The sequence below is a fragment of the Puma concolor genome, chromosome C2 (assembly GCF_028749965.1).
Source record: "Puma concolor isolate L17-30 chromosome C2, mPumCon1.1.hap2, whole genome shotgun sequence".
In the NCBI taxonomy this organism is placed as follows: Eukaryota; Metazoa; Chordata; class Mammalia; order Carnivora; family Felidae; genus Puma; species Puma concolor.
The window spans coordinates 18,015,821-18,042,994 of record NC_141675.1 but is presented as its reverse complement, the minus strand read 5'-3'; the positions used below and the strand labels follow the sequence as shown (position 1 = coordinate 18,042,994).

The window sequence follows — 27,174 nt, the reverse complement described above, 5'->3', positions numbered from 1 at the left end:
ATGATATCTTGGCCCAGTTATGAGCACTGAGTAAGAGGGTAGATGAAAAGGCTGAACCTCCTATAAGCAGAGGGGCAAGAAGTTATAAATGCCCAAAGAAAGGCAAAGGTAGGGGCACCTGAGTGGCTCAGTCAGTTAAGCATTGGACTTTGGCTCGGGTCATGATCTCATGGTTCATAAGTTCAAGCTCTGCGTTGGGTGAGCTCGAGTCTTGCTTCTACCTCTTTCCCAATCTCTCTCCCCTTATCCCCACGTGTGCTCTCTCTCAATAAATAAATAAATGTATTTTTTTTAAAAAGGCAAAGGTAGTGTCTCAGATAAGGAGCCTTAGAAGCAAACCTTGAGATGATAATTCCTGTACAAGTCAGGGCTCTTAGTGGAAATGTATGAGGGAGCACAGGAGGCATGAGAGGGTAGAGGGGAAGACAACAGAGATGTGATGCCAGGAAAAGTCTAGCCTGATCCCACCAGGAGTGTAGATTACTCCTCAGAGGTTGTCCTGCACGGAGACAAGGGGACTAAGTCCCCATATCTCTGCATCAGCCGGTTATTGGCCATCCCCCAGGGATGGGTGCTGTAACCCCCCAGGCATCTTTGGATAAGGCAGACAGCATCAATCAAGGGCAATTTTAAAGGGGAGGGTGCAGATGTGAGAGGCTGGCAGCCAATAGCCACAGCAGCTGGAGCATGGGTGCTCTCACCAGTGAAGGGGATCTGGGTGTGACAAGACCAGCATCTGCTACAGGCAGTTTCTCACACCTAGAGGAATCTGCATTCCACATGGGTGGCCTAATTAAGGGGTGGATACTGACTCTTGGGGAACTTTGGGAAACCTGGGGGACCCGATCCTCTGCCTGGAATTATGCTGTGTTACTGCCTACTGTATGAAACCACACACGTAAGTTTCTATACTCTTTACTTTTAATGAAATTTTCTTGCCTCTTTATGTTTTGGTCTCTTTTGGTCCATCATTGTCTCACTGTGACAGTGCATTCAAAAGACCTCTTCGCAAATCTGCTAGCCTTTATTCGTACAGCTCAGGGACAATGAGCCCAACAACTCCCAAAGGCAACTAAGTCTATTTTGTTAAGTACATGTCAGTAATTACTTCTTTAATAAAATAAAAAATCTATTTCCCCATAATTTCCATTCACCAAGGTTATAGAAAGGAAGTCTAATCCTTCGATGCCTTTTCTTTCACGGACAAAATATCCACAACTCAGATTATTCCACAATATTGTACTCACATACTAAAATCTGCTCACTCATCTGGTCCCTGCCCAATGGAGAAATTCCAGTTTGTCTATGACTCCATTAAAAGAGGTACCCAAAACTACCCCACCCTCTAGGGGTGACTCACATGGAGCAGAGGAGGACTATTCTTCTTGTTCTAGACACAGCAGTTCAATTAATAGAATCTAAAATTAACTTCATGATTCAAATAAGCTCAGCTTCAAGCCTTGATATACCACTGGTTTATATTCACTTGTAAACATCTAATCTAAATATTTTTGCATATGTTGTCTGTCTTACCTACCCTATCCTTAGATTCTAGATTGATTTTCCCCCCTTAACTGTAGGGCTTTTTACACCTTAATGCCTTAAAGTTCATCTTGCTAGAGTTGGCCTGTCAAACCCACCTGAAATGGTCCTTTTGGATGCTAATTCTGTTATTCAAAGCATTTTCCATGCTTCCAGGCTCCATGTCAACCACAACTTTGATAAATGTGCAATCTATATCTTCACCAACATTATTGATAAAAAACTAGTATCTTGAGAGGGCCAAGGGTGAATCCTCATAGCCTACCATCCTGTAGTTCTCACGCAGCTTAATTCATGCTTGTTCCAAGACCCCCAGTCTAAATTTGACAATGAATTCACTCTTTCAGATGTGTATTTGGATATAGTGAGTTTTGAAGAATGCAAAATAACTAATTCATAACATATTTGCACTCACATTCATTTAACAGAATATAAAAACAGAATATGATGCTGGAAATAGATTTATGGATAAAAGTAATCCGAAGAGACAAAGACCATATCAAGAGTATGATTTCAGAATTTAAAAAATCATGTTCTCCCACACAGAAGAGGATGACAATTTCGGGGAGGCCAGAGGGATGGTAACTTAGCCCTGGATGGGGACACATGGACATGGTGGTACCAAAGGAAATGGGTGATGAGTGGAAGGCAATAACTGACTAATTGCATTGCTTTGCTATAGCTGCACAGCAAATTACCACACACTTGACACGTTAAAACAACAATATTTATCATCTGACAGTTTCCATGGGTCAGTCCCATGGCTTAGGTCAGCTTGGCCGTTTGCTCAGGATCTCATCAGGCTGAAATCAAGGTGTTGCTGGCACTACAAAGTCATCTGAAGCTCAAGGTTCGCTTCCAAGCTCCCTGGTTGTTGGGAGAATTCAGCTCCCTGGATTGCAGGACCAAGGACCACCTTTTCCTGATGGCCGCCAGCTGGGGGCTGCTCTCAGTCCCTAAAGGCACCTGCCATCCTCTGCCATGTGGCCCTCTCCACAATACCACAGTTTGCTTCTTCGAGGCCAGCAGAAGACTCTCTGCTAAGATAGAGTCTTATGTGGTCAAAAGAGTGACAGTCCCATCATATTCACAGGTCCTGTCCCCAGCAAAGAGCAGGGATCGCAGAGGGCATGCACAGCAGGAGGTGGGCCCTCTGGGGGGTCATCTGAGACTTCTGCCTGCCACAATGGTTAACACCGTGAGGCCTGGTGAAGAATGGTGGGAGGATATGGGTCTGGAGAGGCCTTCTCTGTGCCTGCTATGAAATTTGAACTTTACCCCAAAAGCAACGGAGGCACAGTGAGGAAGGCCTCTCCCTTTGGGGAGGTACAGGAAGATGTTGCAAGCAGCAAAGGTTAAGAAAGTATTCTAGGAGGCACAGCACTCCAAGAGAAGATGATGGAATCAACGAAGGCAATAAATGTGAAGCACAGAATGATACACACACACACACACACACACACACACACACACAGTGGAATCGCCTGTTTGTAATTTAGCGCCTCACTTGCCTACGTGACATGACTGTCAGAGAGCACATCTACCCCTTGCCCCTGCTGCTGCTACGATTAGGTGTGCCCTTCACATACTGGGCATAAAAAAACATGCATATTTTCCATCATTACAGAACCCTCTCCAAACAAACAGCCTGTCTAATTAAGATACCCTTGCCACCCCTCCCCAAATAATAATACTTAAGCCATTCCTGAAAATCGCTGGCTTCCTCAAGAAAACACCTTTATCTCTGACTTTTGGAATACAGCTATCAGCAGATATGTGAGGACCCACACAGATGGGAGAAGCATGTGAGGAACCCCTGCGTTTCTACCAATGTGGATTTTGAACAGATTAACTGTAACTTCACAGTCTGTTTTTTTTTTTTTTTTTTTTTTTCTTCTAATACCTGGAGTATCTTTTACTGAGAGTGTCTGGTTCTTCTAAAGGCTGGACACCCTTGCAAACATCACAAATAAGAATACTTTAATGTTAGGGGCACCTGGGTGGCTCAGTCAGTTAGGCATCCCACTCTTCACTTTGGTTCAGGTCATGATCTCACAGTCAGCGAGTTCGAGCCCCGCACTGGGCTCTGTGCTTGACAGCGTGCAGCCTGCTTGGGATTGTCTCTCCCATTCTCTCTGCCCTTCCCCACTTGCAGTCTATCTTTTCTCTCAAGAAAAATAAAAAGAAACTTAAAGCAAAAGAATACTTTAATGTTCCACTTAGAATTTTCCACTTACAACAGTATCTATGAACTGTAACATTGAGAACAGCAGCGGTGTTGATTATCAAATATAAAATTGAAAGTAGCTAAAAGCTACTTCCTACATGCCAGGCACTGTTTTCAGGGCTTCATATCCTCACATGCTGATGACAAAACTATAACATACAACATCTGAGTAGCTTGCTGGAGATTACATGGGTTGTCAGTGCCAGAGCTGGGATGTGAACCCAGGCAGACTGGTCCCTAATAGCTCACAGCCTTGGAACGACACCAGCTCCTTTCTTAAGGGTGACCTTTGAGGCGCCCAAATGATCTCTGACTACCAATGACTACTTTCAAGGTGGCAGAGTTAACAGTATATAAAAACTAGGGTCTAATGACTACCATATTATGTTACATAAGTGAGAGGCACCAAGACAGTAGGATAAATAAACCCAAGAGGTAGTTCTTTAAAATAAGTCAGATAAACCTCAGAATTATACAGTAAACCAGGGGCGCCTGGGTGGCACAGTCGGTTGAGCGTCCGACTTCAGCCAGGTCGCGATCTCGCGGTCCGTGAGTTCGAGCCCCACGTCAGGCTCTGGGCTGATGGCTCGGAGCCTGGAGCCTGCTTCCGATTCTGTGTCTCCCTCTCTCTCTGCCCCTCCCCCGTTCATGCTCTGTCTCTCTCTGTCCCAAAAATAAATAAAAAACGTTGAAAAAAAAAAAAAAGAATTATACAGTAAACCAGGAAAAAGAGAGAGAAGCACAGATATAAAAAAAAATCTTAGAAATTGTAAGAGAATACTGTGTTCAATCCCATGCTTATTATTTTAAAAATACTAACACAAGGACAATGTTTACATACAATGTGAATTACCAAGATCAACACAAGCAGAAACAGACACGTTGAATAGAACAAATAAGGAGAGAAACAAACACCAACAAACAGAAAAAAAATCTTAAGAAGTTATAAAAGCATTATCTCGTTCAAAAAATAATCCAGGCATAGAAAATTCCACAGGAAACTTCTTTAAAATTCTCAAGAAAAATAGAATTCCCATTACCTTTTTTTTCTGTTCATAGCACAGAAAAAAATAAAAACTTCCCAATCACATTATGAAGTTAAGCATCATTTTGATGTAAAAACTAACAAGACAACATAAAAATTCAACGTAAGACCAGCTCATGCAAATTGATGCAATAATCAACAAATATTGAATACAGCAATGAGTTATGAAAACATTTCATCATGACCAACTAGGCTTTACTCCAAGAACAAAAAGATGATTAAATATTAGGAAATTTGTGATTATAGTATATCATTTTAATAGATCAAAGGCAAAAATTACACAATAATTTTTTTAATATGATACTCTATATCAAGTCTGGTGAAATGCAAACAATTCTCATTGGATACTCACAATATCCTTACAAGATGTTTATATTATTATCCTCATATTACTGGATAAAAAACTGAAATTGGAAGAAGACAAATAACTTACTCAGTGTTATATACTTCTAAGAGGAAGATATGTAATTTGAGCTCATGTCTGTCTGGCCATAAATCCTATATTCTGGCTTCTGTGTTATGGTTTCATACAAAGGATAACCTACCAAAAATAAATCTTAAGGCATTTTACAACATTTCAAAACCCCTTTTGATTAAAAAAATACTTGCAGCTTATTAGGAATGCAATAAAATCACTTAACATGGTTGGAAAAACCCATCAGAAAGAAAATCAGAAACAAGATAAGAATAAATACAATTAAGTATATTTACCACTGCTGTGGAAATTCTAGTTTATGCCATAAGATGTAATTCTGAAATATGAAGTATGCTCTTTAGAAAGGTAATAGAATCATTATTTGGTATAATATGATTGTTTACTAGGGAAACTAAAAAGAACTAGGTAAAAAATAATAAATAGAATAAAAAACAAAATATAAAAACTGATCTTTCATATAACAGTAATTACCAATTAGAAAACAATACTTAACATCCCAAATATAGCTAAATAAAAAGTATATAATACTCAAGAATAACCTTCAAAAATATGCAGGACTTATATGAAGAAATAATTTTTCTATCACATCAAATAAGACTTGAAAAAACCGAGGCATATTGTGAAATGATTGAAAATTGTAAAGATACAAAATCCTTCAAAATAATTCATAGTTTGTATATAATTCTATGCAGAATACACCAGGATTTTTATAATCAAAAATTAATTCCAACATTTGCCTTGAAGAATGCTCAGATGATAATTGCTAAGGCACATTTAAAACAAAATAATGAAGGGGTTAGGGTTTGCCATATCAGAAATGGATATGTGTTATAGAAAATATAATATGATTCCCCTATAATAATCAACAGATAGTAAAAAAATAAAATAAAAAGAATGGAGGGCCCAGATACAGAAATGTATTTGCCAATTTAATTAGAGATAGATTTAATCACAACTCAATGGAGAAAAAAGGGATTATTCAGTAAATGGTGTTGGAATAACTACTTGAATAGTTAAAAATTATATTTCTACCTCATATAATATGTCAAACTAAATTACATGAATTACATATTAAGGTAAAAAATAAAGTTATAAAGGATTATGAAAAATCTAGGTGGTTATTTATTACATATTGGGCCAAACAAAGAATTTCCACCCATATGTCAGAAAGCAGTAACATATTTGGCTGCAGTAATTAAACATGAAAAAGTCATGTATTAGTACAATACTTCAAATTAAAAGGCAAACACCCAACTAGGAACATAATTTCCAGAGATAAGACATATAAAGAGTTTAACACAGTGCATAAGCAAAATATTAACACCTCATTGATAAATGGGCAAGGAATATAGATGAACACGTTATATAAGAATTACTATAAATGTCCAATAAGTGTTGAAAATATTTTTTAATGACTGATGCTTAATTCTACCAAGTGTGAGGAGAGACAGAAACTGAGACTGATCTACGGCCAGTATAAGCGTAAATTAATACCTTTGGCCACATCTGAGAAGAACTATAAACATGTTCACATCCTCTGATTGCATCTACTATTATGTAGAAGCAAGAAAGAAAATGGCAAAAAGATGAAATGCAAGGCTACATCATTTTTTCCAAGAGAAAGCATGAACATTCAGCTATAGTTGTATATCCAAAAGTCCAACATTATACAGTCATTAAATAATCATGTTTTGAAGAATATTTAATGCCATTGAGAAAATGCTCCCTGTCAAGTGAACACAGGTAAGATATAAAACTATACCTAGACTGTGGTCCTGATTCTGTAACATAATAATATATACAGAGAAAACAAATTGGGGAAGAATGTGGCAAAATGTTGCAGTGGCTATCTCTGAATATTAGAGTAGTTAATCTTTATTTTCTAAAATAAACATCAGAATGAAATTTATTTTGTAAAGAATGAGAACAAAACAATGATTGAGAAGAAAAACAAGAAGCTGGACCCATTGGACATAACCTCCTAAGGAAATAAAGAAGTCCGCCTTTTGTATCCCTCTCATTTTACTGCACAATCTCAGAGGGAAATGGTGGAGTGGGTATCTCATAAACCACCTTAGCTTTTAAAAGGAATCATCCTAGAAGCCATCTCTCCATCAGCTCGGGCTAATTCTTTCTTTACTCTTTCCACTCTGGCCTTTTCCCATTTAACTCTGCCAACCTCCACTTTCTTCCCACTCAAAGTCTGGCCACAATAAAACAATCCCAACATAGGAAGCAGGTCTGGGGGGAAAGTCAGCATCCTGAGTGATTATTGAGGGAAGGATGTGTGTTTCTGCAGAAATGCATTTTGCCTCTGCTAAATTATCGTTTCACAACACTATCCACCATGGAAAGACTTGTCTCAAAAAAAACCCCTATACTCTTGAAAACTCCTGCAAAGCCTACTGCAATGATGGTATCAGAAGTTCATTTATTCTTTATCAGCATAATTCAGGGCGTTTGCTAAAACTCTTTCATCCAATCTCTCAGTGATATTCAGCAGATATTTATTGGGTATTCTCTAGGGTTAGAGGAAATATTGTGGGTGTGGGAGGCTGAATAACGGTCCCTAGAAATGTCCACATCCTCATCCTGGAACCTGGGAATTTGTTACATTACATGACTAAAGGAACTTTACAGATGTGATTAAGGTAAAGATCTTGAGATGGAGACCTTGTCCTGCAAAATCTGGATGGGCCCAATATAGTCACAGGGGTCCTTATAAGGGAAAGAGGCGGGAGAGTCAAGAGAAGGAGATGAAAAAAGACAGAAGCAGAGGTCAGAGTGATTGCAGCACCATCAGTCAATGAATTTGAGCACCTGAAAGAAAAAGCAAGCAAACAGATTCTCCTCTATAGTCTTCCAGAAGGAATGAAACCTGGCTGACCTATTTTGAACTTCTTATTATTCACTTAAATCTGGAGCCTCTCTTTGTGTGGTCTTACAGAAAATTTATCACCATTAAAGCGTTTCTTGTTTTTGCCAGAATTTCCCAGTGTGTTACAATGAAGCAAATCCTGTGAGCTGTCCCACAATTCTAAAGAGTCCTCTAATCAAATGTACTGTAATACCTTCTTGGAAATCCACAATGTACTTTTGCATATTAAAGACTAAGTAGACTTTTTCACCTTGTTTAATCTGGAATTTTCCAAACTTTTGACCGTAGAGTTTTAAACCTCTATTTACATCAACATCATTAACAACAACAAATATTTACTGCTTTGTATAGCTGCCACGTGCCAGGCCCTGGTCTGGACCCAGGAACACAGAGAATGAACCCATTCTTTAAACTACTTCATGGAGTTTAAACACGTTTAAACAAATTGATAGACTCTGCCAATCCCTATATACTTGAAACATACCGTTTCAAGTTTTTAGTTATCTTTATAGATGTGGTTTTTTATTTTTTTAATCTTACCCAATAGGAAGTTAAATTCCTAGAAAGCAGGTATATTTCTTTACAAGCCCATCTTCTGTAGCTCTTCCCTCAGGGAGCTAATATTCCAGTCAGTGAGATTTGCCTACATTCAAAAGAAAAAGGATATTTTGGGGAGAAAGATAGGGGATTTTTGTTATCTAATCTGACAAATAGACTAACATTGAAAGATTAAACGGATTGTCCCAGACTGTTTTACTGAAGCGTCCCTTGACTGTATGTCAGAATTTCCTGAACAGTATGAATTTTTAAAGCCATGAAGGAGCAGTCACACTTGGGGTAACCCAGAGTTCATAGATAGAGTCTCCTTCTTCACTTCCATCCCTCCACCATTTCCCTCCCCTCTGATCTTATTCCAAGTCTGAGGTCTTAATGGTGGTATTTCTTTGACTTCTAAAATAGTCTAGTGGTACAGTGGATATTTTGGGTCATCACTGCATAATATTATCATAAGTAAATAATGAGTATTGTAAGTAAATTAAAAGAACTTACATGTAATTAGAAGTAAATAAATAATAAGTAATAATGTTAAATAGTATTAATTACGCCCCTACTTTCCCAAAGGGAATAAGGAACAGTTCAATATATACTGCGTTTCAGGCTTCCTGCAAATGCCTGATACCATTGTTCTCCTTGCAAAGTATTTTTTGCAACATTCCAGTCTCCCGTGATCATAGGAAACACGATTGTGCAAATGTTGCCTCTCCTTTTATAAGAAATCAAATAATTCTAAAACAGAGGTAAATGAAAACTTTTCAGCAGCATATATTTTAATTATAAAATTAGGAAGAATAGCATCCCCATTCCAATTATTTTTCAACTCAAATCAATAGAACTTCAATTAACTACGTTTTTAAAATTCAATCAAGAAAAAAAATCTGAAGCATTTAAAGAATGCTATAAATTATAATACATTACCCTGAGAAAAACCCACTGATGCATTTTACATATTATTGAATATTCTTTACAATCTGCCATTCTGTAACAATTAACTAGGTTTAACCATTAAATAAAGAGAAAACAACACACACACACACACACACACACACACACACACACACACTGAACTCCTGAACTTAAAATGATCTCAACAAATCAGACCGGTCTAAGTGAACTTTAGTAAACCTAGGGAGAGAGCTTTCTCCTGCCATGGCTTTCTTTGCAGTAATGGGGAAAGTTTAATCCTGGAGGGAATGTGTTTTGTTTTACCTTGTCCTGTTAATACATTAATTTTAAGTTCAATTACCAGCTGTCATTTTTCACTTATATAAGCATTATGACACAGGGTTATCTTTATTTCTTCCACTTTACTTCTACTTATCCTGTGTATAATCGGTAACACAAAACCCCCTTCTTAGGATGAATGGTGGTGGTCCCCCTTAATGTAAATTTAAAGCACTAAACACCAACACTCTAAGGACTGAGTTCTGGAGGGTAAAGGATGGGCAGGGATTGGATGATAAATCACCAATGAAAAGCCATTAGAACGTGTCAGTGATTAGTGCTCTGTAAATGGCAAGGGGAATGGAAAGAAGGATTCATATTTCAGTTGTCACCTAAATGGTATCACAGGATTTTGAACTACAAAGAGAAAAAGAGTTGGTTCTTGCTGCCCAACAAGACTGCTACAGGTTTCAAAGAAAGAGAGTATTTGTCACCAAGACTACTTAATTCAGTAAGCATTTATTAAGTACCCACTGAATGCCAGTCACAAAGCCATAGGGGAAACTATACCTGCTTGCTTGCTGGGTGAAACTCCACGGAAGAATAGTAGTATCAGCTTGAAGAGTATCAAGCTAGTAAATCATTCAGATGACCCAAACAGGACATAAATAAGTCAAAGGCAAGACAGATTAGTCGGGTCTCTTTCACTGATGAGAATTAGAACCCCAATTTTCAAAACCTAATCAAAAAAGGAGCTTTAGTGGAAGGAATCTGAGGCATCCTCAGACTGTGAGTAATTGCACGAGTCAGGCTGCCAAGATTCCCACAGCACCTCCATCTCTCAACTCTGCTTCTCCCTATTTCTTTCTTTCTTCCCAGGGACAGATGGCGTTTTCCATAACTATGGCCAATTTCAACCTGGCTCCTACCTGCTCTGGTGAAGTCACCAGAGAATGCCTGAGGCCCACCCCATCATCCCTAATCACATGGACCAGCAGAACACTGATGTCAAAACACATGTGAACTGTGCTTTCCTCATAGTGCTTCCCAATGTGCTTTTGGGTTCAAACAAGTGTTCGTATTTTTGTGTGCAACTTTTTCTTGTTTAAAGTTTTAGTGGCATGTATAACATAACACAATGAAAGCCATGTAATAAAAATACGTGTAGGTCAAAAACACTAGAATTCTAAGTTATATTTGGGAGATGGAACGATAAGTGATTTTTCTAATTCGCATTCTCCAAACGTTCTGTAATATGATTAATCTAATGATGGAAAATATTATTGCATATTTTAAATTATTTTTAATGTTTATAAATGCCTAAAATGTGTCTAATTCTGAGAAGTGATTAATATAATCTATATTTTGGTGATGAAAATAGCAATGTTTTCTTATAAAAGTCTTCTCTCTTTCGAGGTAAGAAAATATCAAAGATATATCTTTTCCTATATGTAATAAAATACGAAACTATTATTAATTGTGAACACCTTAGGACTTTTGAGAATTTAAGGAAAATCAAATTAACACTATCACAATCTAATTTCAATGATCATCAATAAAAACAAGGGTATAACCTAACACCTATTTAAAAAATACTTGCATGTATGAAATAATCAGCATAACTACAAATAAACACAAGTCAGGGGTCAAAATGCTGTTGCAAAGTTCTTTAAAAAGCGTTTGCTGGTTGAATGTTATTTAGCCTTAAGTAGGAAGGAAATTCTGACACATGGTACAAGATGGATGAACCTTCACAACATTATGCCAACTGAAACAAGCCAGTCACAAAAAGACAAACACCGCGTGATTCCATTTATATGAAGTACTTAAGAGTAGCTGAATTCACAGGGACACAAAGTAGCATGTGGGTTGCCAGGGGCGGGCAGGAGGGGATATGGGGAGTTATTGTTCAATGGGTATAACCTTTCAGTTTTGCAAGGTGAAAAGTTCTGATGATGGATGGTGGTGATAGTTGCACAGTATAGATGCACTTAATACCACTGAATTGTGCATTTAAAAATGGTCAGGATAGCAAAAGAGTCCCCAGCAAAATAAATAATTATTGCTCGATTCTGACAAAGGCAATACTAGCAAAAAAAGGTACAACAAAATGGAACTTTACAACATTGATAATATTAATGACCACCTGAGATGACTATATAATTTTCAGAGAAAAATGCTATCAAGTAGGAAAGCTAAAATACACAGATAAGCAGGTCTTTCCCTGGTTTGTTTCATCAGATGTGGGAGCAGCCTTAATATATATGTCCTTATTAAAAGAGACATGTTGGGGCGTCTGGGTGGCTCAGTCGGTTGGGTGTCCAACTTCGGCTCAGGTCTGATCTCATGGTTCGGTTCATGAGTTCGAGCCCCGCCTCGGGCTCTGTGCTGACAGCTCAGAGCCTGGAGCTTGCTTCAGATTCTGTGCCTCCCTCTCTCTCTGCCCCTCCCCCGCTCGTGCTCTCTCTGTCTCTCAAAAATAAACAAACATTTAAAAAATTAAAAATCAATAAATAAATAAATAAATAAATAAAAATAAAACAGACTCGTTTACTTACACCCCATCTTGCCAGGACCACAACCCGGAAGTTCATTTCCTGAACTGAGATACACCCCATTATGCACCCACTGGTCATGAGCATACAAAACTTATAAAAAATAAAAATCTTGGTCCTTGAACGTTTACGACAATTTCATGTTGTCTGACTAAATATATGTTGAAATGGTCAAGAGTTAACAAGCCCAGAGTACAAAAATCTAATATTTAAAGGTCCTTTCAGAGAAGAACAGTCCTGCAGCTGGCTCTCAGAGGGAAGGAGAATGCAAGCTAGCAGATGACAGTGAAGGATGATGTGCCACCAGTTAAAAATAAATGACAGAGGAGCCCACACAAAGACAGGCCAGGGAGGTATGAATTTAGAGAATGGTGAACAAACCAGCCAAAATAAGGTCAAGGACAAAAGTAAGACAGAAGGAAGTCAAAGCATGTATGGCCTGAGTTTGAAGGTCAAGGCAGGTTCTGAGTCTGGCAGAGGGGGAATGATGGGAAGGCACACGGCTGGCTACAGGAGCAACAAATCACTGGCTGCAAAGCCAGTCAGTGAAAAGCAAAGGAAAAGGACAACAGGGAACCAAAAACCCTGTAGAAATGATGATTTCACACTCTCGAATATAAGCTACCTACACACACGGTTTAGTAGAGATATGATGAACACTGTATACTAGTATGATGGATTTTCTTTGCTTTTAACCTCATCCCCGCTGTTTTCATGGGTTCACATATGCACGACCCATTTCTGAGATAAGGGCAGGCCAGTCTCACATTAAAACTGAGTATGTCACACCGATGCCACAGCACCCATTCCCAGGGACGTGCAATGGCCAATTGATAGAAATGGGCTTTCTGACAGGAAACTCCCAGGACCCAGTAACTCATGATGGAGAACACCACCAGAGAAAAGATAGCAGTACTATATTTTAGTTCAGCAGGGAAAGTAACTCAATTGTTCTCCCTGATTATGAACAGACGAACGTTTCGTCCAACAGCTGTAATTTGCAACGGAATGTCTTATGTTCTCTCCTGAAAACTGAGTCAGGTTAATGGTTTTCTGTGTGCTGCAGAAAACACACATTTATTTCACGTTTATTTTCACATTTTATTATTAGTATTTATTATTATTATTTTCACATTGTATTCACATTTATTTCAGAGAAGTAAGTAAAGATTTTTCAAAACGGGCCAGCCATTTTAAGAAATATAAGACATTGGTCAGTTAAATACTACATAAATATATACACACATATACATTTATATTTATATTTATATATGAGAATATCTTAAGTCAAATGAGGCTGAGATTTTTTGCATAAATGCTGGTTTCAGTAATAACTGTAAAAATGTGGAAAAGGAGAAGATTAAGTTTGGGTGAAAAATAGGAGGTTAAAAAAAAGATACTAACTTGGCTTTTTGGTTCTTAGTTGCACTAACTGCTTTGATTTAAAACTATTGATTATAGAGGTTGAAATAAGACAGACATCAGAAGAATAACCGAGCAAAGGAAGGAAGGGAGGAGGAGAGAGGGAGGGAAGAAAGAAGGAGGGGGGAGAATTAGCTAGCTAGGTAGTTACTTAGGAAGGAAAGAGGAGGAAGGGAGGAAAGGAAGGAAGCAGGGAGGGAGGGAGGGAGGGAAGGGAGGGAGGGAGGGAGGCAACTAGACCTCTTTGAACAAAGCATCACAACTTAGTATTTAGTATTCTTACTTACACAATTAAAAATTGTGTCTAATTCTTTAAGAAATAACTTCCGTGGATATACTGTACGACTGCAGCTCAGAGACCTTGCAATATTTACACATAGTCCGAATAGTCTTTGCATTAACTCTTGAGAAATAAAGAGGGGATACTCAAAAAGTGATTCCTGCAGAGGGGTGGGTACCCGGACAGCAAGATCTACGTCAGACCCCGTATTTCCAGATTGGCAACCCTCACAAAAGCTGACTTGTCCCAACATTTACTCTGCCTTAAACTTTGAGTTTTAAGTTTCAGTCTGAAAATTACTTTCTTACAAAAAGTTATTTTACACTCTTACCTTTGTGCCTTTGTGTACACAGTCTACAATTTTTCTGCAGCATTCTTTACTCTCACTCTTAAAAGTGTACCACCTGATTTATCATGGAGGTCTTTCAGTCTCAGTCATGCCAGCCCTGTATTCATTTTTCCTAAAAACTCAGAGATGGGTTTCTGTGTTCTGTAATAATGAACTTCATCCTTTTGTACAAACTAAACCAGGCATAATAAAGCAGTAGGTAAATGAAAAACTAGATTAAAAAACAAAAACGGAAACAACTGACCAATCTACAGCAGGCTCAGCTTTTTTGAGAGAGAGAGAGAGAGATTAAGGTGCATGCAGGCAACTGGTATGAAGGTCACCAAACAAAATGTTGCAATCTTAAAGTGCCATGGACGTGTAGACCATGTTCAGCAGCAGCTCCTCATTCGTGTGACTCTCTCTTTACTCATTGTGATCATTCACAAATGTACATTATGATGGCATGCTACATTTGCGGCAACATGTTTTAAAAATTAGGCATGTTTTTTCCTTTAAATTCAAATAAAAATTCTTAACGTAACTTTTTACAATTTGGCTCCCCAGACCCAGCTTTCGTTAGAGGAGAAGTGACCTGCCAGCTCAAAATTCCATAAATGGTTTCTTCATGACAGATAGGAGCTTTGACAAATCTGTCCTTTAATTACTCACTATGTATCTGCTGACGGAGTTTAAACTACCAAATCGTTTTGGTCCGAAATTTTCGGATTTTCACAGGAAAGAGCTGAAAGTCAGAAGCTGACACATGTACCGTATGTACCTCGAGCTTTCTAAGTCAAAGTCAGGAGGAAGCATTCCTTGTCCGGGGACCTCCATTCGTCTTCTGTCCGCTCCTGACCTGCTCTTTTCCTCTTGGCAATGACAGCTCCTTGCAAAGCAAATAGCTACCCACTCGGAAAGGAAATGCTCATCCTCTCAGTCCATATTGCAAGTACTAAACAACCTTGAGAGTCATCTAGGGAGTGAACTAGGCTTGCAGCAGATAAGCACAAAGCCGACCTTTAAACCCCAGCCTTTAATAGAGCATTGGGTTATTTCACTGTGTGTTTGCTCAACAGTTTCAGGGTCACAAGGGTCTGCGCTTACTGAGGTGGGGCGAACCCGGGAACCTTGCTCCAGCTCCCACGTTGCAACTGATAGAAGAAGGTTGGGGGCTGGGCTAGTAGAGGCCTCAACCCCCTCCCTAAGTGTACCCAGTATCACAGGCTGTTAGAACACATTTTTTAGCATCTAGAGATCATTGGAGGGCACAAGTTGGCTGACTGGCTCTTAGCTACCAACTTTAGAAAAAAGGAGAACGACTCTTGGGGACCCAGGAGTGGAAGATTTTCTTCTTTGCTTTCACCTTGTCACAGTGCCATACTGAGTCCTAGAGCTAGAGAGAAGAGGAGAAATCAGTAATACCTGTCCTATCTTTGTTAAAAATATGATATTTTATTCATCATGGACTTTTTTCACCAATTTTGACTTGTCAAAACAAGACATTGAAATGTTTAGGTTGATTACTTAGTTTTTTGATGCGCAAGGTGAGTGAGGCCTTGTTCACCTCACCCTAGTGCTCCTAGTGCTCGGCACCTACCTCACTGTTCCTATCTTATGTCTGACTCTACAAATGGAAACAGATCTAGGCAGGGTGTTGGAGATGCTTATAGTTGATGCAAGAAGTGGAGACGAGCCCAAAGCAGACAAGAAAAACATTAGTGAACATCTACCACATTCCAGGTTCTATGCCAGGCATTTATTTACATTCTTTCAGGTCCTCACCCGTGAGCAAGACATACTAAAATCCATTCAAGGAAGCTGAGGTTTTGAGAAACATGCTTCTTTCCACTTTCCTTCACCCCAGGAACTGGCCCTACAAATCACCTGGCATTCAAGACAGAAAACTGAGAGTTGTCCATGATTCTTCTTGAACCGATAGAATCTTACTGCCAACACTTCTAACTATCCGTGGCCACCCAGCTTGTAAGTGGGGGAGGAAAATTCAAAAGATGGTCTACTTGAGGACAATCTCCATAGTCGTTGCCATATTTGCCACCTCTCCAAAGCAAGTCACTGAATGTTTTGATGTGCCATTGGCCAGTCCAGGACAAGGCTGGATCACTTTCAAGTGCTGACTGTTCTGCAAATTTACTCAGTACATTGTAGTTTGATCTTGAACGCAAGCTCTATCTCTGGCCCAGGACACCACTCTGGGCACCAGATTTGAGCTTTCTCACATCTCCACTTGGATATCTCATAGACATCTCAAACTCAGACATCTAAAACAAGATACAAACCACCATTTGGGAGCCTGGGTGACTCAGTTGGTTAAGTTTCCAACTTTTGATTTCGGCTCAGATCATGATCTTGCGGTTCGTGAGATCTAGCCCTGAGTTGGGCTCTGCACTGTCCGTGCAGAGCCTGCCTCGGATCCTCTGTCCCCCTTCTTCTCTGCTCCTTTCCCACTTATGTTCTCTCTCTCTCTCTCTCTCTCTGTCTCTCAAAATAAATAAATGCACATTAAAAACAAAAAGATCCAAACCATCATCAAAACCTTTTCATTTACACAGCAGAAACAATACCAACACTTATTAAAGTGTTCACTATGTGACAGATATTCTTATGATGCATATAGTGCATTACTGACTCATTTAATTTTCATAACAACACTACAAGAAGATTCTTATTATCATTTACATTTTACTACTGAGAAAACGATGGCATAGAGAAGCTAATTTGCCCGTGGTCAGATAGCTTGTAAGAGGGGAAATTCGTATTTTAACCTAATCAGTCAAGCTTTAGAACACACACTGTTAACCATTACACCATATCTTCAAAATCATTTAAAATGCATTCATCATGTTGGTTTCCCAGCACCCCATCTTTGCTCAAGCTACTGTCACTGCTTGCTTAAGCAAGTTCAAAAGCCTCCTAAATGGTCATCTTGGTTCTCTTTCTACCTCACTTCCACACAGCAAGAAGCAGCCAAGAGGGCTTTTTTTAAAGTTTACATCAGATCATGTCATTTCCTCTGCTAAAATCCTCCAAATCATTCAACTACTTTCTGAATCAAATTCAAACTCCTGAATGTGGCCTACAATCTGTTATGTGAACTGAGGCTTCTGCCCTTTTCTGAGATACTGTCTCTTACCATCTTCCACCTCACTTACCACCTGTCGCTCCCACTGGCCTTATCTTTCCTTGGACCCAGGAAACTCTTTCCTGCCTCCTGGCCTTTGCATATGCTGTTCTCCATGTTTGCAATGCTCTCCTCCTCCCCTGGTTGGCTTCATCTAATCCCCCATATGTCTCAGCACACTTCCCTGACCTGTTAGCCTAAAATAGAACTCCCTACTATTCTCTCTTAACACCTGTTCTTTTCCTTCACAGCAATTTAAAAATGTTTAAGTCTAGATTTCTTTGTATTTTTACTTGATTATTGTCTGTGAGCTCCATATGAGACAATCAAGGTCTGTTTTATCTACTACCTTACTGCCAGCACCTACCCCAGAGTCTGAAGTAGACAGTACAGTTAATTTTTAAATGAATGAGTTAATCCTGGGAAGCTCATAAATAATTAACATCATTGATTTTAGTAAGAGAGATCCCTAAAAAGAAAGAAAATATGTATACATATATATATATGTATATACATACATACACACACATATGTGTGTATATTATACTTCTTTGTTTCTAACATGTAAACAAAAATTATGAAACCAAATATTCAATCTTTGGAAAACACATAGGAGGTAATAAACAAAAATCCTAAAGAATGATTTTGAAAGACCTTATAGCATATCTAGCTTTTTAAAAGTTCTTGTGTTGGGGGCGCCTGGGTGGCGCAGTCGGTTGAGCGTCCGACTTCAGCCAGGTCACGATCTCGCGGTCCGGGAGTTCGAGCCCCGCGTTGGGCTCTGGGCTGATGGCTCGGAGCCCGGAGCCTGCTTCCGATTCTGTGTCTCCCTCTCTCCCTGCCCCTCCCCCGTTCATGCTCTGTCTCTCTCTGTCCCAAAAATAAATAAACGTTGAAAAAAAAAAAATTAAAAAAAAAAAAAAAAAAAAAGTTCTTGTGTTGTTATCATGACAATCCCAGTAAGATGGGAACCAAACTCTCAACTTTTCTTACTTAATCAGAATACACAGTGGTGTTCTGTAACTATCAATGATAAGCTATGAGAGTTTCAATCACATATCTTTTGACTACTTGTTTCTCTTCATAACTTAGAGACTGATTTTTTTCATTGCTGCCAAATCTATCATCAGGAAATAACTAATTTTACATTGCATGTGATTTTCTGTGATCCTGTTGTGTCATAGATGTTTTAGGAATAAAGATAGATTCTTCATGCCTCTGTATAATAGATAATTATTTGGATTAAGATCAAGTTACCTGTTCTTTAGGATTCCAATACTTCTAAACAAGTAAATGAATGCATTCAAGAACGGAATTTGTATTTTATTCGGGACATATGGCAGAAAAACTTTGCAAATCATATATCTGATAGGGCATTTGATCTAGAAATATATAAAGAATTCAATAATATGAAGACAACACAATTTAAAAATAGGCAAAGGATCTGAGAGGACATTTCTCAAAAAAAAGATACAAAACTAATCAATAAGCAAACATATGACAAGATTCTGGACATCATCGGCCAGAAGGGAAATGGAAATCCAAATCCCAGTAAGATACCAGATAGTAATAATCCAAAAAGTGGAAAATATTAATTGCTATTGATAATGTGGAGAAAAAGGAAACCTTATATTCTGCTGACAGGAATGTAAAATGCTGCAGCACTTTGGAAAACAGTCTGGCAGTTCTTCAAAAGATTAAAAATAAAGTTACCATATGACCCAGCAATTCTACTCCTAGGTAGGTATATACCTAAGAGAAAGGAAACCATATGTCTACACAAAAACTTGCACATAAATGTTCTTATCAGAATTATGCATAATACCCAAAAAGTGGAACAACCCCAAGTTCATCAACTGATGGATGGAAAATAAAATGTGATACGTCCATGTAATGGAATATTATCCAGCAATAAAAAGAAATGAAGTACTGATACATGCTACATAACAGATAAACCTTGGAAATATTTAGTTAAAAAATCCAGTCACAAAAGACCATATATTATTTGATTCCATATATATGAAATTTCCAGACCAGACAAATTCATCGACAAAAAGTACATTAGTGGTTGCTTAGGGTTGGGGGTGAAATGAGGAGTGAGTGCTAACGAGTACCAGATTTCTTTTGGGGGTGGTACAAATGATCTAAAATTAGTGGTGATGGTTGCACAGCTGTGAATATATTTAAAAAACATTAAATTGTACACACGCTTTAAATGAGTGAGTTGCACGGTATAGAAATTATGTCTCAATAAGGCTGTTAAGAAAAATAATGGGATACACTTTTTACTACTCTTTAAAACTAGACCTATGTTTGGAATTTACAAGGGTGGGTATGGCTTAACCAAACAGTATCTATAATTTGCTTTCAAGAAAAGAAGATGAGTTTTAGATGCAATTTAAGAACTTATGATCTCCCTCTCTTAAAATTCCTAGTCTGTCATCTGACACTGTTTAGAGGCAGACTTAAAGTCCTTGGTTCAGATATATAGGTTTTTAAGAGTGGGGCAAGATGTAAAAGATGATGATTTTAGAGTAAGAAAAAACTAAGGCCCCGAGTGAATAAACACCTTTCCCAGGATTATAAAAGTAAGGAGAAAGAAAATCAGAGCTTTCCAGATTGAAGCTTTATTTTTAATTTTTCAACAGCACTATATGAAATGCAGAGCAGTGAATGGCATTTTCCAAAATGGCACCAGCCCAAAGTTCTACACAACTAAGTCTCATATATGGAGAAGGAATTCCACTCAATGTATGAAAAGAGCAAGGATGAAGTCCACACAGTGATTGCTTCTTCTTGATTCATTCCTTCAATCAACTTTGACCAGGTGTTTGTCTGTGTTCCAGGCACTGTGGGGATGAAGACTTGACTTTGTTTTTAAAGACAGCAGAGACTAGGAAGTTTAGATTCTGGTCTCTTTCTTTGGCATTGAACACAGAATGGCCACCTCCATCACCCATTCCTAAGTAGGGTTGGAAGGCATCGCAAATGGATGTTCAATTTGATTTTGAACCCTGTCTTCAATCTTCCCAGCAAAACCTTTCTTTTCCTCCTTTCCCTTCTTTAAACACTTGCCTCTGAGATCCTGAGAGATCTCACCCAACTTGGGGGCTTCAATTATCCCATGTGTTCTGCCAGTGCAGGAGAAATGTGAATTCAAAAAGTGATTTGGTTTCTCAGTGTTGCTGAGGGTTGAGAATGCAGCATGGCTTCAGTTAAATCATTATGACTCAATTTACTGTGTGCACACACAAGCGGGGGAGGGACAGAGAGAGAGAGAGAATCCTAAACAGGCTCCATGCCCAGCACAGGGGCCCGAGGCAGGACTGGATCCCATGATGGTGATATCATGACCTGAGCCAGAATCAAGAGTCAGTCGCTCATACGATGGAGCCACCCAGGCACCCCAATTATGACTCAATTTAAAACACTGGTATCGTCATGATACTTGGAAAAATAATCAGACTAGTCAATCTGTTAGGACAGAAATTTTGACCTTACAATTTTTTACTTCTATATGCCTTTGCTACCTCCCCCTTTCCAATTTTCCTCTATTCAGAAAATCTAAACTGCCTAAGAAAATTCTGGCTTCCTTCCAAAGGGATATTTTATTAACAGGCAGAGAAGAGAGAACTGTATTATAAGATTCAGTGAAATACAGGATTGATTTTTACTACTGCATTTCGTCTGGCTGATGAGGAGAAATGGATGTGCCAGGCCTAGTGCTGGTTTAAATGCGATGGAGAATGTGGCACTGCTGTTTTGACATCACTATTATTGTTCTACTCTCTGGAATACATTTTTTTTTTAAAGCATTCTATCAATCGCTTCACTGAATTTCTCTGCAAACTATTAACTTCTCGCGTTAAGTCGGTAAGAAAGAAAGCATACGGTCTTTTTAGATTCTCAGAGCAAGGCATTTAAAAATAAGTTGAAAGTGTTCATAAAGCTGATAGGAATGCGTTCATTTAATCTATGTTGGTTGTCACCAGATAGAAACTATCTCAAAAGGAAATCAGTTTCCTCTCTGTTTTATGAGACTATGAAATAGAGTTTTGTACTTAATAGTGATAAATGTGTATAAACATCTTCCTCTCATTCAGTAATCAGTTCGTATGCTCTCCAGTTTATTAATAATTCTCTTTCAGAGTTTTTATTCATTTGGCTCAGACAGAGCATTGCCTAGCCTACATAGAGAGTAAGGGGGCAAAGGCAGGGGATTGCGAATTCACTTAATTTCTAATTTGTCATTCTAGAAAGAGTTTTTGGAAAAAGAGGATGAAACTAGTGTAAATTGTGGGCTTTGAGGTTTTTAGGTGTCATAGATTTGCAAATCTCACCTAATTGTGTTACTAATCAGGCTTCATTGGACTACACAATATTTGGAAGAAAGTAGGGGAGAAAGGGAAGAACATCTCAGTAGAAAGGAACCTAAGATGCTTTCTTAGCCTATACTTTTCTAAACTAGCAGGACAGATTTTCCAGTGAGGAGATTTGCCTTTAGAGAAAGGTTAGGCACCTTTGGAAGCTACATGAGATCATCAGGGTCTTAATGGTAGCAGTTATTCAGGCATTGCTTCGGTGATTTAAATCAGAACTTCTCAGGCATTGACGAACCACCTGGGCAACTGGTTGGCAGATTCTAGGGAGAGCCTGAGATTCTGTGTCTCTGATGAGCTGCTCTGGGGCTGGCCCAGGGTCCACATCTCAACAGTGAGGTTCTGAGAAAATGTAGCAAGGTAAAAGAAAAGAAAACCACTTTACGTCTACACCACCCTGGTCATGGTGGGCTGGTAATACCTGCCACACAAATGATTTCACATCATCTTTCGTCCTAAAAGATGAAGCAGCTTAATTTGGTTGACCACTCAGCTGTCAAGCTCTCTTCAGGTCTGCTTAGCAGAGCTCAAGACCCCATTCCTTTCATAGAAGCCTGAAATTATGGCTTGCCATTTATATTCAATTGCTGTTTGGTATTACAAAAAGAGTAGCTTTATTCTCCCCAAATGCAATATCTTTGCCTTTCTGTGAGTTCAACATTTTCAACTCTTTCAGACCAGTCAATAGGATACTAGTTCATACATTGACTGCTAATAATTTAGCCTATTAGTTTCAATATCCTCCATCAAACCTTTTATAGATGGTAAAAGTGACTGAGTCGAGGCATCTTCTCCTTCCCCCGCAGTGTAGCAAATGTTGTATCAGTAGCCTGCAAGAATGAATGTTCCTCTGTAAACACCCAACTTAAGCCCTGGGAGAATTAGACTCCTATTGGTCAAAAAGAAAGACCAAATTCCAAACCAATAACAGTGACATAACAAGAGAGAAGACATTTAGATGGAGCCTCAGATGTCCATGTGGAATGGCCTTTAATCCTCAAATATGTTGCGTATTACAAATACGCTAAAAGAAAAATAATCAAGGTACCTAGTTTTATAGAAGTACTCATAATGTAAGTATTAATTGACAATGTTATTTATTTGAATTGTGGAGGCACAATGCCACATTTTTACTTTCAAAATACACTTCCGTAAATGGAAGAAAAGCATTAAATTTTAGCCATTTGATTCTAAGACATTTCAAACAACATAGATCACACGGAGACAAATGTCTTACCAACTGTCCCCATTACTTTGCTCCCACTTCCCCTAAAAATTTAGAATGTTTTTCGATATACTTTAAGGAGATTCCACTTAGCACATTTTCCTAATGGGATTTGAGAATGTATTATCTGGTAAACTCTGTCATTCCAATAGCAAAATAGAAAAGTTAAAAGAACAGCCTTATCTATTGTGATTTATCTTTCTAAATTTAAGCAGAAGTTATTTCCTTTCTTGTTTTATATCACACTGGGGAGATAAATCAACTGTTTAAAATTATAAAGCTAACATCATCAGGAGCATCATAGAGTTTAGAGATGACCAGAAAAAAATGCACTGAAAAACAACGTACCCTCAATTATTTGCATTAACAATGGGGGCAGGGACATAGAAAACTGTCAACCCACTGTGTGGGTTTGGTAATGTTCATGATTTTTTTTTTTTTTTTGCATTAGACTTCCAGATTTCTTTTTATCTTCTTAGCATGTTATGCAGACTAATATTTATATAATTTTCTTCTGTTCCTTTAACTTAATCTATTCTAAGTGGGAGGAACATGAATGTTTCACTCTGTATTTCATTAAGTAATTGTTGAGTATCTTGAGAGTTAGTTATTTGGCTGTGAGATCATGTCTGTGAAGTTATTTTGTAGTTAGGATTCAATGTTAGTATTAAAATTTTTAGGGGTTCCCTCTAGAGCTGGCTGGTCTCAGAAACAAATGAGGAACAGGTGAAATGTGTAACAAATGCTTCCCGCCATCTCTGTTCCCATTTACTAATACTCTATTCCTGCAAAAACTGTCACAATTTTAGTTGGTAGGACTCCACGTGTTCCTCTTATAGGGTTATTTGAATTGCTGCAAAAGATTCCAGGAGATTGAACAATTATAAAGACCAAAAGGATACTGCTCAAGTGTAGGGGTTTTCAGGCTACAGACTGTGACTTCTGAAATTGATGAAAAATTTGCATTTATTTTCAAATATACCATTTTCTAGGCAACGATATAGGTTCTCCAATGGTTCCACAATCCCTAAAAGGTTAAGAACCACCGCTAACAAAGAAATTTACACCAGCAAGGAAAAAATCCATCAGAATCACTTCGGAGAGCCTAGCCCCAGTTTTTAGTTTTGAAGTGAGGCAGGTCTGGGTTCAAGTCTGTATTATGCCATTCACTACCTATGCCATCTCAGGCTACAGTTCTTTTCTCTATAAAGTTGGGATAAAACTGGAGCTTACCTCCTTGAGCTGTTGTGAAAATTAAGTGTGATGTCTGTAAAGAGCTTGGCACATAGCTGACACCCTTTACATTCTCAATAAATAGTAGCCACTTCCATTTTTACCATTATTATTATTTGTTTTACTGGCATTATAAAAGACAATGGGAAGGCAGAGGCTTTATCTGCCAAGCAGTAAGGCAGATTATTCTAACACTTCTTGCACATGGCTAATAAAACAGTGGTGTGGCTAATTAGCTTAATGATTAAGTCATCTCTGACCAAGTCAGAGATAAACAGATTTGCTCTCTAAAGTGATCTAATGTTATTTACTCTAACATAGCATATCTAATCTAGGGACATGACTTTGGGCTTTAAAGACTCACTAAAAATTTTTCCAAGAATTGTCTAAGTTATAGAACAACCATGATTTCTACACTCAAAGGTTTTCATATTCAAAGATTCAAAAATATTCAAAGATTTTATATTCAGCTATGTTCAAGACAACATGCTTCTTGTTGAAAAAGCGATGCTTTTCTTAAATGAACATTAATGAGACTTAAAATATCAAGGGATATCCATAGCAAATTGATATGTAACTATTAAAAATAATTTTAAGGAATAATGTTCACTAACACGAAATTAAGGTAAAAAAGCAGTGCACAAAATTATGTGAAGTCTCATCCCATTTTTTTACAACAATGACACAGAAAAATGCCTGGAAGGAAATAAACCAACATTTCAATAGTGGGTGGCAAGAAGATGAGTGAGTTTCTACATTAAACATCTTTGCTTTTGTGATCCAAATAATAATGAAAGGTATTCAAAATGAATGGCTAAAGATTAAAAATTTGTCAGCAGTGTGATATCCCAGAAAAGGTCCTAGATGACAAGGACTTGGGTTCAAGGCCAAGACATGGGCATACTGAAATGACAACCTTAGACAAGTTACCTCCCCTTTTTGGGGTTAAATATTGCTATCTGGAATAAAGAAGGTTTGAATAAATGATCTCCATGCCTCTTTCTAGTCTGACATTCTCGAATTCCATAAGTACGGCCACATGTTGCAGAAAAGCTCTTTTGTTTTCCAAGCTAGCCCACAGATGGTAAGTGGTGCCACGGGGTGACATTGGAATGAGGCCCTTTTATTTTCAACCTTTCCTGTGTTGTTGGGTTTTTTTTTTTAGTTTTCTTCTCTAAGGTTTTGTTTTGTTTTGTTTTGAGAGAGAGAGACAGAAACAGCGCAAGAGAGAGAGAATCCCAAGCAGGCTCCACGCTGTGAGTGTAGAGCCTGATGCCAGGTTAGAACTTACAAAACTGTGAGATTATGACCTGAGCTGAAATCAAGAGTTGGATGCTTAACTGACTGAGGCATCCAGGTGCCCAGAATTTTTTAAATAATAAGGATGTTATTCCTTTGATAATTGACAGAAATCAAGGGAAAAAATCATTTGAAATGGGTGAGGGGCTCAGCATACACATGGGCTCACAAACAAATTGAATAAGCTGGTACATAAGATACCTCCAAAATGGATTAACATTTTATTTGACCTAAACAAATCAGTAAAAAAAAAAAAAAAAAAAAAAAAAAAAACCGCACAGAATTGATAGCTATAATTCTGGAATAGATGACTCAAGTAAAATAGAACAGGGGCGCCTGAGTGGCTCAGTTGTTTAAGTGTCCGACTTGGACCCAGATCACGATCTTACAATTTGTGGGTTTGAGCCCCACATCGGGCTCTGTGATGACAGCTCAGAGCCTGGATCCTGCTTCAGATTCTGTGTCACACTCCCTCTCTCTCCTTCCCCTGCTTGTGCTCTGGCTTGCAAAAAATAAATAAACATTACAAAATAAAAAAAAATAAAAAAAAGTAAAATAGAACAGACTCTTGTTGTGAGAAGTAGATGGTTTTCTTAAGGAAAATCTCAGATATGAAATTCTTTTAATTAAATGCAGCTATCACAGCATTTTGGGAGCAAGGTATTGCTAACATCATGCCCTGATCCAAACTATTAAATACCAGGCAAATATCTATGTGATTAAAATTGTTTTACATAATAAGTAGCAGGGAAATCAGATTACTTGAAGCCTAAAAATCCAAACAGAACTAAACATGTTTTAAACTGCTACCTTTTGGCCGTGTGTCTAAAATGAATGTGCTAAATCCTACTTTCTATGAGCCCTGAAAAATAGATAAGGGAGAAAATTCTTCTTTGGTCCTGCCCAGATTCTTCCCCTGGAGCTAGCAGGTTCTTCAGCTGCCAGTGAGAAGTTTCCTCGAGGTGCTTTTTAAAGGGCATTGAAAAGCGGCAAGCAGTGACCCAGAAGCCTGGGAAAAATACCCAGTTTCTCAGGCTACCAGCCCCACCCCCTTCTGGGCAAGGCACCCAGCTGAGAGGAGCTCAGACCCAAAGCTGATCTGCTTCTATGCATGAACAAGAGCAATTTTCCACCCAAACCGTGTAACCTGCTCCCGTCATTGCTGTAGAGTTACACAATTTGGCTTCTCTCCTGGACAGAGGGCAGACTCATCCCACATTACCTATTTGGGCCCTGCTATTGACAAAGAGATTGGTTTGGCCTGATTAGTAAGAACACGGGGCTGTTTTCTGTAGCAAGGGCCAGTTAAGAGGAGAAGTATCTGAAATCTTAACAGAATGTTAAACGGATTACGATTTCTACATAACTTCGTTGGTAGGAAAAGTGTTTGAGGGAGGGGTGAAAGGGCTCTCTTCACACCATCTCGTTTGTAAATTTAATAACAATCCTCAAAGACCTTGC

The 27,174-nt window shown here is 38.4% G+C and overlaps 1 protein-coding gene across 12 annotated transcripts in view; it reads right to left on the bottom strand.

The window, feature by feature from the left end:
- THRB (thyroid hormone receptor beta) overlaps nucleotides 1-27,174 on the bottom strand; it is a 391,687-nt gene that overhangs the window by 334,386 nt on the left and 30,127 nt on the right. The window contains exons 1-2 of one of the 12 annotated variants that reach the window (XM_086676247.1): nucleotides 14,439-15,169; nucleotides 8,669-8,771 (exon numbers count right to left, since the gene is read on the bottom strand). The exons of 8 other annotated variants lie outside the window; for them this stretch is intronic. The gene's annotated coding sequence lies outside the window, so the exon portion shown is untranslated. Of the gene's footprint in view, nucleotides 1-8,668; nucleotides 8,772-14,438; nucleotides 15,170-15,216; nucleotides 16,978-27,174 lie in introns of those variants that run through there. 3 more of the 12 variants (XM_086676248.1, XM_086676253.1, XM_086676250.1) reach the window with 3 other exon arrangements.